The sequence below is a fragment of the Papilio polytes genome, unplaced genomic scaffold, assembly GCF_000836215.1.
Source record: "Papilio polytes unplaced genomic scaffold, Ppol_1.0 DF824146.1, whole genome shotgun sequence".
Taxonomy (NCBI): domain Eukaryota; kingdom Metazoa; phylum Arthropoda; class Insecta; order Lepidoptera; family Papilionidae; genus Papilio; species Papilio polytes.
Window position 1 is genome coordinate 3,120,844 of NW_013525058.1, and position 10,431 is coordinate 3,131,274.

The following is a 10,431-nucleotide window of genomic DNA, read 5'->3' on the forward strand; positions in this document are numbered from 1 at the left end:
AACTGGAGGGATAATAAGGGACGTATAAAGTACAATATCAACCCGCAGGCTGTTTCTAATTGGTTGGAACAAGATGTTTTACAAATATTCTTGGAAAAAATATAGTTTATAGTTGCTTTTACTGTGTTTCTGTATAAGAAAACAGGTGTGGTATTCTTTGAAAAATTTTATTCGTTAAACCCAATCGAAGAAATAGAACTTGAAATAGTGTCATGTTTGGTGCTTCGAAGCATCGAGAAGAAACAATTGAATAAATTATACAAGGGCCTGACACAAATCTTAGCAATAAAGTTTAATACAGCAAGAGTTTTTTACGTCACTACACGCAAGAAGATGTCAAGGCAATGACCATATTTATCAGTTCAAACAAAGAACGATTTCTATGCGTATATTTTTGATTTAAGACACTGTTGCAAGGTATCTAACTTTTAGGCAAACCAGCGTTAGAATAGGGCGAGATGCTACAACCGCCCAGGGCGTCGGACATAAAGGTGCGTCGGAGAAATCTCGCCCAGGGCGCCAGCAACGCCTAAAACCCCCCCACATTGCCAGTTTACACATAACCTTTATGCTCCTATCATTGCCCTGATATTACTAACCAAAGTGTCAACCTTTAGCTATTACTCAGTCTTTATTAGAGTGCAAATTTCAGCTTTCGAACATTCAGTTACATCCTCTGAGACCATGTTGAATAAGCGCATTTATAACTGCAAGCGACTGTGAACAATACAGCTGCAACTTTCCCGCTTTGTTAATGCAAACAAACTGTGAACAAGGAAATGTATTTAAAAAGTTGCTATCGCCTTATTTATGTTAGAAATTCATGTATTTAGTATTGGCACAGTAATGTATTGTGATGTAAAAAGAATAATAGAAACAGTAATTTTCTGTTAACTAGTTTAAACTTCCTTGTTCAAAACGGAGGTAATTCATAATTATTTTTGGTACAGATTATAGAGTTTTATAAATTGTTATCAAAATAAGTAAGTTTCGATGTCTGCTGAAAATCAACAGTCCAACGAAGTAGAGCAACAAGAAAAGTTTCACGTCCCGTTCTAATAGAGCGATTTATAGTCAATTTAGTTACAAAGTGCTTTTGTAGAGAGATCACGAGCTCGCGCCGTCGGGAAATGTTCGTACGTTACGTGACGCTACGTACAGCTCGCCACATAATACGATGTTCATGGCATAGTATTACTATCGTATCGATATAAAGTACAGATAAACAGCCACTAATTCTGTTTGGTTGTCCTATTTGGTATTAATAGATTCGTGGATTATCGATTATTGCATATTCATTGAGTTGAATCGATTAGTTCACTAGAGCTGTCCACTAGCAGTATTCTATTAATCTTACTAACTAATTATAAATGCGAGAGTTTACATGGATGTTTATTAAAATTTGAAGCTTAAACTGAAGAACGGATCTCAATTAAATTTGGCCTAGAAGTAGAGGATAGCCTGGAAGAAAACGTAGGTACCTACCTACGTTTTTTTTTATAATATGCGGGCGGAGTCGCTAGTGAAAACTATGAAAACGTAATTCGCTGAAGAAACTACTAAGGAAATATGAAATAGTAAAATACATAGGCTATGTTACTCACTGATAAGATAGCTCTTTAGTGGTTTAAGGTATTTGAGAATCTTTTAAATCGGCTCAGTAGTTTTTTTAAGTTATTTTAGTATAAACAAAAATACAAATCTGTCTTGTTTCTAACATTATTACAGATTAGTATAGATAGGAGAGAATATCGTATTGCTTTTGTTATTTGTAAATGCATTATTGAAGAAGAAATGTAACAATTATCTCAGAACATTCGTATAATCCGTCATCCGATAAACAAGTTGTAATATGAAGTTGAGCAGCGGAACATACCTCAATTATAGTCGAGAACAATACGAACGTTCAAACTTTGGATAGCAAATACATTGTTGTTGGTTTGCAGTTCGTAACTATCTCTGTTTTTAGCTCGCACCTAATATAATGTTAAACAATAGTAATTTATGTGTTTACATTCAAAAACAAGAAATGCATTTAGCTGAATAACAAACTATTTAACTTTCGCGTGCGACCACGTCCGAGTGTATTGAAAAAAAACGTAAGTAGCCTATGTGTTCTTCCAGACAATCCTGTACACCTATGCAAATTTCATCGAGATGCGTTCAGTAGTTTAGGCTACAAACTCTAACATAAATCCATCCGTTTCAACTTTCGTATTTATAATATAAGTAAGATAGTAAGTATAAAACCTAAAATACATGGAAATGTAAAATATAACTACTTTTTTTCATACAATAAGTATTAAGTACTTTTGCCCGCACCTTGGTCGGCGCGGAATTAAGAAAAAAACTTAGTCAGTAGCCTTTGTTCCATGCTACATAATCAAATTAAATCGAGTTTCTTTAAGTCGTTTTGGAGTATATGTAGTGACAAAGATCCATCCAATTTTCCATTTTATAATGTTAGTATGGTGTTTGTATTTTACTGATTTTTTTAAATTTGTGTAAGAGATTTCTTAAGAGTTTTTTCTTTAAGATTATCACGATTTATAAAAAAGCTCGGAGGCATTTTGGCCATTACATTGTTATTAAGTTTACCAGTGAGAGTATTTCGTTGCGAAGTTTTTGCTTTTTTTATTAATTTCGTTTTTTGCGACCATACGATATCATTTTACATGTTTGGTTTGGGAATTTCTTATACTTTATTCCAAGAAGATGTTAGTTTTTTACTATTTTTTAAAACGTTTTTTTTTAAAGCAGATAAGTAAAAAATAAATACTCGTCGTGAAGGAGTTAGATGTAAAAAATCTTAAGATTTAGTTCCGTAAAATCTTACTTTATCCAAACTCAATTCATATTTCATGATTGGAAAATGTTTTCTAAGATTCGGTGTATAAGTATTAAACGAAACGTATTTCATCAGAATATTAATATTTCGTAAATATTACCAGAATTTGTATATGTTTGTGAAACTAGTAGATATTGAAATTAAAGATATCGTACCGGGAAATTGAGCCCCGAGATGTATTCAGGGATTGGGATATTAAGGTTAGTGAGGTATAACATTTCATTATAAATCCCACAGTTTCGTTGTAATGTTTGTTAATATTTGTATCTTCAAGACGGGTTAAAGAATCTCTATAAAATTTTACACAGATGTAGAACATACTTGGTTCTAAGATGTGTATTATTTTCTTTTAATTCTGACGAAAATGCAGGACAAAGTTAATAAATAATGTGTAGTGTTAAGGAGCTATGTTAATGTATAGCTTTTTTTTTTAAATGTTGATTGCTAAATTTGTTAAATATTGTAGAAAATTGACGAAGGTATAAATTTAACAAGCTACTAATTCATTTGTTCAATATGAAACTCTGAATTTAATTAAAATTTCAGTATCACGTCGCGTTCACTTTAAATTGCCAACAAAACGTTTCGCTCTCGTATTGTTTCCAATATAATAACAATTACGTCAGATATATTACAATTGGATTATTTAAAAAGCCAATAAATGTGTTTTACTTTTAACCTCCAACGTTAAAATATTATATATTATATACTCGTATTAATGACTAACATTGAATCGCATAAAATAAATGTAACAAAAGTACCCAAAGATGCAAAATTGATTACCAGCCGTATACTGAAACGAAACATTAAGACTTCGCTTTATAACGCCGCCTATAATCTGACAGACTACTAGAGAAGCGCCAATAGCCTAATGGTTCTAGTTACGGACTACTGATCTTGCGATCGAGGGTTCGAATCCCGCCATTCGACTATTGTCTTAAACCATATCCTAGCACAAGCCTAGAACTTAGTTGGAATGAATTAAATATCAGTAAATTACGAAAAATCCACTTTTTTTAATTACAAAAAAACGTAATCTTCAATAGAATGAAGTTAAAGTCCACTGCATACTTCTAAAGAAGAGTAGATTTAATCAGTCAAATCCGTCAGTTGCAACTGAGCGAGGCCTCACTATTGAAGACGCATTATTATTAATACATGAATAACTAAATAAATGCATACAATAGTATTAACAGCGTTTAATAATAATATCCTTGAATCCACTCAAGTTAACATAAAGAAAAAACTTAACCAATCTTCAGCCCTCTTGAACAAGGGGAAAAACCACAGAAAGTCAACTTCGGCATTTCAAAGGAATTCCTTCGAATATAATCTTTAATTTAACAAAACAAACGCTGCCAGGAATTCCTTTGGGATACAGTGCAATTTATTAGACACGCTTTTAAGCGGGTATTTCTTAAGAAATCGATTTTAATTTGACTGGGAATTACAGTTAATGGGTTCACGGTTTTAGATTGTGAAGTACAGAGAAATATGTTCTTTGAATTGATGTCAACTGTATGGATATAGCTTTAGTTTTGGATCCTTTCGTGGTATTTATAAGCGAATTAAAAAAAAATTAAAGTATTGATCCTTGCCAGAAGCATCTAAAGTTATAATTAAATTTTAAAAAGTGGGAACTAGGAAATCTGTTTTATATACAAAAAGTTAAACGGAAAGTGATATTTTTATCTTCTTTAAAAATGAAATAACCTCTTCCTTAGTTGACAAGTTTGTAAGTGGTTAGATACAATGCCTGCTTCAGGATATCGAGAGCCTCTCAATTACAGGTGAGGTCTCAACTCGAGAAGGCATTTAAAAGGGGACCAACACTCTTGATCGAAATTCAGATTTAATCAAAATAATATTATAACAATGATAATATTTTCAATATTCGGAGTGTTTTCAGAGGTTTTACATAAAGCTAAGGAAATGTAAAAAAAAATACTAGGATTTCGATCATACAATATGTATTATAAAAAATATTGTACGTGTAGTATTAGAATTTATTTAAATTAAAAATAAGAGTTTATTAAGTTATTCTGCTTAACTTTAACGTCATATTTACCAACGTTCGCTACATTTCGGTATAACTTAATTTACTACATAATTTTAAACTTGGACTTGAAGTTAAATGCACCAATAAAATAAAAACTATTTCAATATTTTATGTAATTTTCAATAAAACTGAAATTAGAAAAAAAATAAAGCAAATAGGTCGTAAGGAATATTTTATGAGCACTTCGAATATTATTTTTTAGAAGAATGTTAGACATTTAAATAAATAATGCCGCCGCGTCTACGAAGATATTGGGTGTTGAAAGGAACACGTAATATCTTTGTTGATTTATTAACTCTCTGAATAATAATTAAGATGAAACGGAAAGATCAAAGTGTTAAAAGTAATTAATTTCAGGATACACATTGGTGTTGTCAGTATTTGATATTATTGTTAGCTAAACGCAATTACACAGTTAAAAACACAGTTACGCTGTTATATTGTACTGTTCTCAGTTTTGCGTACACATGTTAGTTTTATGCCCACTCTGTTCTGATTTTAAGTGAAGAGTTGAATTCATCATCATATGAGGCACTACAGCGGGTGGGCCTTGGCCTGGTCCAGTAAACTTCTCCAATTCTGTCTATTTTGGGCCTTTTGCTTCCAGCCCTTAACGCCGTTGTTCTTAAGATTGCAGAAGAGTCGAACTGTTCAAATAAAATGATGTAGATAATTTTTAATTGTCAACTGTTCAGTTATAACTGTCAGTAAAAACTGAGTGTACTGCCGGCTTTAACTACATAACTAGTCGTTCGTTTGTCTTCGACTGTTAAATATTTCAGGTACATAAATTTTGTAAAATTGATTGCTCACCATTTTAGGCAGGTCATACGGAAGGCAAAAAGCCAATATGTAGTGGGAATTCAGTACATCCAATTAACTGTAGAACTGTTCTTTTGTTTACTGAACAACTCGATATACGGGCATTTAGAGATAGAATTTTTAAATTCGTAAAACAATTTTTGAATTTCATTCGTTATACATCGCATGCAATATTGAACCAGTTTACACCTTACGTTAGCCTGGAGCCAAAACCAGTTTTGTTGTTACTAAGGCCCTGCGCCTTCACGACGCCCTCTTTTTAGCTTCTTTGGGGAGACTTATGCCGCCCTCTTTCTCTTACGCGCCCTGGGCGGTAGCCCATCCCTAAACTACCATAACCGTGGTCCTGCATTGATTATTAATTATTCTAAATTAATTGACAAGAATACGAGTGTATATAATTGAAATTTTTCAAGTTCTCAAATAAATATTTCCTTAATCCCATCCGTTATTCTTTCAACATTACTCTATTTTGTAACTGAATAAATAGAAAATTGTAATAAGGTAGATAAAATTTCTTTCTTTCTATAGATTGAAATAAAGTGTATACAAATATTATTATTATCGAAGTACTCTCACTTGACTGGGAACAGGCGCTCTAACATTGAGGATCTATCAAGTGCCCTTTGTTAAATTACTTTACTCTATCTGTAAAAATATTATCACAGTCTACCCAGGTTCTCTCTCATTTAGTTTACCTAGCAATCGAACAATGTTTTCATTGATTTTTTCTTTTTTCATTACCTTTACAGGTAAGATAAACATTTTCTTTTCCTTAAAACGAACTTTATCTATTTCATCTTTATTAAAATTAAAAATATTGCACTTCACATCATCATACTATTGTTAGGTCCAGTCCCACCACAATTTAGTAGGACTGTGCCTTAGTGTTTTTGCTGTTATAAATGCGAAAGTTTGGATATAAGGTGTTTCTATCTCCAAAAGACCTTAACGGATCTGGATGCTTGATACAAATACAAGTACTCTGGAAAAAGACATGTACAACTTATAAAGCTTTTTTAATTTCGCACGGTAAGATGCGGGAAAAAACTTGTATTTCATGCACTTGTGGGTAAAGTTAATTATAAGCATTATGACATTTACTTATTATCAAAGTTTTATGATAAAACTTAGAAAATAAGCACAATTCAGTTCAGTTTTTTATCTCGGTGACATAAATCCTACACTAATTTTCTTGAAACAAAAAGCAGCATCTGCCGAGATAAAACGTTTGAATTCGACATGAATGGGGTTTGTTTTCCACACATCGACAGTTGACGCGCATTTGTTGCGCGAGACGCACGTCTGTCTATATTAGGCTTTCTGATATACGCAGATATTATAAAAATAAATTTAAATTAAGTAGTATCCTCTTCTAAACATTAGAAAAATATTAAAAAGTGTGAATTATTTATATATTATTATACCAAATTAATGTTATTTTAAAACTAAGTTCCTAATTAAACTAAACTATAATATACTGTTACATTATTTGCTGAAGTTAATTGTGGTTAATGAAATAATTTGAAGTTAATATAATATGGGAAATCAAAATTTATGTATTATGAATTGGTAAGTTATGGTTTCTTTTATTCTTCTTTCGTTTTCGATATTGGAACTTTAACTTAAGAAACAGAATATTTATTTTTTTAAATTACTTTTACAATTACAAAATTGTACAGACACAAAGAAAAATAAACCCTTACGAAACTTCACCATGCAATAAAAATCTAGTCAGAAACCTGATATATAGAAATAAAAAAGAATTTAACTTGCAGCCTAATTCTGAAACGAATTTTGAAAACTTTGCTACATAAGAGCCACAATCTGTCACATGTCAACATTTTATTAGCATTTTCAGTTTAAACTTGGCTTTATCATTTAAGACACTATCAATATTTAGCTGCTAGATGCTTTTTAGTGCATGTTTCTATAAATAATAGTTTTATGCAGTTTTTTATTAATGTAAGAGTCAGAAGTATCGAGTCGCGGTATCATTAGTGGGGTACCTCGTTACTTTGAGCTTTTAATAAGGTCATTACTAAAGCGGTTGTATTTTTGTTTTATAACTCTGAGTGTATACAGTTTATTTCAAGTACTTTGACAAGGTCATGGTATCAAGAGGTTGCAGTTTTTTTAATTGTTTTTTTTACTCAGAGGCATAGTTTTCAATTCACATTTCAGTTCAATTGAAGTTTAAATTGCTATCATAATAAATTATTCAATAATATTCGCGTATTTTCTCTTTCGAGTCGCGAAGACAATAAGAGGTTTGTCGAATAAAAGGAGCGCCTTCAAAGATAGCTTTATTGAAAGTATTATTTATTCACTACGCTTCTACACTTTTGCTAAGACAAAATTTAAAAAGTAACGATTTGACTCTGTACTTTTAAATCTTTGCAATTTTCCATTGAACTAAATTAAATATGTCTTAAATTCATTTGTTAATTATAGAGTGTGTTAAAAAAGTATTCATCGCTTCTTTAAAACGTCAATATGCGAATTCTAAGATTAAACTTTATCAATATATCAAACTGATTTATAATTCAAGGCGACCCTTACCAGAGCTTTCCTAAACGCTTACTAATTGTTCTCAGTAACTACCGGAACTATTTACAAGATAGATCACCCTTTAATGTTAATTACACTGTTTTTGTACACTCGTAAATTTAAGTTCTCGTGACATTTAATAACGTATTTTTTTTTATTATACATGTTACTTAATATCCATACTAATACAGTAGAAACTCGATAACTCAAGCCTCGGTAACTTAAAAACCTCTATAACTTAAAAAAATAATATGTTCCCTTCCTATCAGAGCCCAAAACCTCTATATCATATACTCTTGGTAATTTAAAACCTCTACAACTTAAAATATTTTGTGTTTCCCTTGGACTTTAACTTATCGAGGTGCTACTGTGTTATGAAGAGGAAAGATTTGTATCTGTTCGTGACAAAACTACTGGCTTAATTTCAAAATTCTCTTGCCATTAGATAACTAGGAGTATAACATCATCGAGTAACATAATAGATACAAACATAATGCTACCTATATTTTACTACTAGCTGTTGCTCGCGACTTTATCCCCGTAAAATTAAAATTAAGATACAGCCTATGTTACTCACTGATAACGTAGCTTTTTATTGGTATATGAATTTTCGAAATCCGCCCAGTAGTATTTGAGTTATTTCAATACATACAAAAATACAAATCTCTCCTTTTTTAATATTAGTATAGTTTAGAATATTTTTAATAATTCCGCTTGCACTCTAAATTACCACAAAACAAATAATATCGATAGATTTCTAAAAAAAAACTTGACAAAACGATTAACGTGAAGACCAATAATTGTCGAAAATCGTTCTTTACTCCTAATTCTTTGCGGTAAATCAACTCGGCTGGAGGAAAACCGAAGGGGATGAATTTAAATAAGAAAGTTATATTTGAAATTCCTGCCGAGATTTCGTACGTGAGGGGAAGTTAAGTAACAAATCGAAATTTTTATATTGCTTCATAAAGTTGTTGGAGGTTCTATTTTAATTTTTACTTCATTATGACATTTTCATAGTTCTTTAAGATGAAAAGAAGTGTGTAAATGCACTTAACAGTTACAGTTATCAATTTATCAGGTAGATAAAATGTTAGAATAACCGTGGGTTCGTGTCATAGAAATAATAATTTGTTATAAATTCTCGTATTTGTTCGTTAACCATTTACCGTCCCGAATACGTGATGTGAATTGAAAATGAATTTTGTTTATATCACACAGAATACATCTAAATATAATTTAATTAATACGGAGATAAATTTAAATTTGCATATTATCATATTTGTTTGTTAAACTAACTGATTAGATAATTCAATTATACCAGATGAACTTATATTTTCAAAGTCTAATTTTGGACTATGTCGCTAGTCGGGAAGTGGATAAACTAACGTAGATGCCACGGCCCGGTTGGGCGAAGGAGAACACCGCATGGCTTACGGCCGGTCTCAATAACGCATCCTGGATCGGGAGATCGCTTCAATCGAGAAATAAAACGATCTGTTGGTTGATCACTAACCGGTGTCTCAATAACACCGGATAGCAAACATCCACCGATTTTCAAAATGGATCAGCGGGATCGATGTACTTTGTGAAGTTCCCTCCTGGCGTTCCATTTCAAGCAGATGTCATTATGACTGTGTTGCAAACCTATTGATGAATTTTAGAAAATATGCACGTTTTTGGGTTCTGACGTACTAACTAATTATTTATTTGTTGCGTATTTTACGAATAAAACGTGTTTCAACATTTTCCAAGCAAATTGTCATCAACTAATACTACCTTTTCGGAGTTTTGGTAGCGGTGCGAGAACGTAATCAGAGGAATAAATTTTCTGTCAATGTGATTTGACATCAGTTGTCAATGTTATTTACATCAGCTATTAATTTGAAATTCATATAGCTTCTATTCGTGTTTTTGATAAACAACTAAATATTCACCATCGAAATTGTAAGTGCAATGGTATGTATACTTTTATTGAGTTCTAACATGTTTTTACAGTTATACTTTTATTCAATAAACTTCCCCCGTGAAGACGGTTCAATTCGCGCCTAATTTGTATAGACCCTTTACATAGTAATTTCTTATTATTTCCAGACCTCAAGCAAGCCTCTTACGAAAGAGGACACGAAAACACTGCTTTCGTTCATTGAAA